We start from the raw sequence: 2,480 nt of genomic DNA, 5'->3' as shown, positions 1-2,480 counted from the left end.
GGACTTGGTCTAAGGGTTTCTTTCCTCCTGCTCTGCGTGTGGTGGTCATTCTACCTTTTCCCAAACCCTGTAAAACAGGTCGTCTTCCTCAAAATTACCGTCCCATTGCCTTTCCAGCTGTTCATGCAAACTGCCTGAGCGAATGATCAATCGTCGACTTATGCGGCACCTTGAATCCCGTTGTCTTCTTTCCCCATTACAGTTTGGATATCGAAAAGCTCGTAGTAGTTTAGATCCTCTCCTTCGTTTAGAGTATTTTATCCTTCAAACCAGCCAACAATGTAAAGAAAACACAAGGAAGCTGCATCTCCGTCACCCCAGCCAACAGTGTAAAGAAAACACAAGGAAGTTGCAACTTCCCCACCCCAGCCAACAGTGTAAAGAAAGCACAAGGAAGTTGCACCTTCCCCACCCCAGCCAGAAAAAGTGGAGAGGAGAAAGAGGAGAGAATGGAGAGAGCAGAATTTTACCCTATGTCTATAATTTACGAAACTTGATCGTATCTGTGTATCTAATGGAAGATTTATAACCCTTGCCCTTATGCTCCCTAACACCTGTCCTATTGTGATTTATTGTGGCTGAGAGACAGAACTCCGATCGGAAGCTGTAGTTACATAGAGCTTTAAATTGAAAAGTTCCTGTACCTTAAAGCCTGTGTGTGTCTGATTTAGTCTTTGGCTCACAGGGTGGTTATGGGCTATAGATCTTGCTTAAACATCCTTATACAGCTCATGAGGCGTTAGGCCTTATATTATTATTACTGTTCTGAGTACTGTATTAGTAAAAAATTGATAGTGTGCGTAGAAAGAAATTTGGAGAGACCAAAACCTGTGAAGGGAGAGAGAGAGAGAGAGAGAGAGAGAGAGATGGTGTGTAAGGAGATGAACTTTGAGAAAGCAAGAAAAGGGTGTGAAAATGAGAGTGCAAGAAGTGTGTGAAAATGAGAGACCAAGAATGTATGAAAAGAGAAAGAATACACACAAAACTCTCACTGTCATCATCCTGCAGTCCACCAACCTCTGTTTGGTGGATAAGGAGGAAATTAAGGGGAGTTAAGGGGTATAAATAGCCAGGCAGGTCCCCCGGCTGACGGACACCATGGCACTGGTACTATACCTAACAACTCAAGCACCATTACAAACTCCTCAGTGTTACAAAGTCTTACTACACATGTTTATGACGCTGACTCACAACACAGGACAGACGGAGGCTTCTCGTTTTAAGCAAATGTTCAAAAGAATTTTCCTTTTTCATTTTTTGTTACAATACACAAAACAACCTCCACAGAATGACCATATTTCTCCGAAAGAAATTTTCCCCAAATTATGAATCCACATTCTACATTTAACTAGGGATGAACAGATTCAGAAGCAGCTGACATGCAAGTTGCACTGGTAAGTCTAGCTTACATGGATACTCTGATGAGTGGCAGTGTTCACTCCAAGGGTATTTTAAGTGTCTGGGTGATGTAGTTAACCGACATCAATGTGATTTTGACCACAGTGATTAGGAGATAGGGAACCCTAATTTAGGCACTGTACAGAAACAAAACATTGTAGGCATTAAATTCTTTTACCTACTAGTAAACGGAAAGAAAGTAGAGTACAGTACAAACTAGCCCAGTGACACCACACTCCAACTGCACCTTGTTCTGGCCTATCTGCAACATGCCTTCCTCAGTGGTCCCTTGTTCACCAAATGGATGATTTTCACAGGCCTGTGTATAAACAGTAAGCTTATTATGCCATACAGCAATTCACTTATATGTTGCCTTTTATGCTATAAATCTCCACTGCTAGCCACCTAAAAAGCTGACATGCTAGTTTCTCCCAATTCACAGTTCCTATACTAGTAGTAGCTATGTAAAAAGGTGTGCTATTCTGAGCACACCCCTGATTTATAGGGATGAACTGCTGTACATTCAGTGTTTACTAAGGATATCTACCTTTCTTTCTAATGCCAGATGCCTAACCCATAGTTCATGCAAGATAGCTTAAACAAAATTACTGTCAAGACTATCACAACATCATGCCATTTCAAGCCACCGTCCCTCATGCACTCCTCCAATACCACCAAGGCTATCACATCACCATTCCATCATGCCACTTCGTACCACTTGTGATACACTCCTCCAATACCACCAAGACTATCACAGCACATCACCATTCCATCATGCCACTTCGTACCACTTTTCATACACTCCTCCAATACCACCAAGACTATCACAGCACATCACCATTCCATCATGCCACTTCGTACCACTTTTCATACACTCCTCCAATACCACCAAGACTATCACAGCACATCACCATTCCATCATGCCACTTCGTACCACTTTTCATACACTCCTCCAATACCACCAAGACTATCACAGCACATCACCATTCCATCATGCCACTTCGTACCACTTTTCATACACTCCTCCAATACCACCAAGGCTATCACAACACATCACCATTCCATCATGCCACTTATACACT

This window comes from Coenobita brevimanus, chromosome 82 (assembly GCF_032717465.1).
Source record: "Coenobita brevimanus isolate Jiangsu-jjx chromosome 82, ASM3271746v2, whole genome shotgun sequence".
Lineage (NCBI taxonomy): Eukaryota > Metazoa > Arthropoda > Malacostraca > Decapoda > Coenobitidae > Coenobita > Coenobita brevimanus.
The sequence above is the reverse complement of the archived record's forward strand: the minus strand, read 5'-3'. Positions refer to the sequence as shown.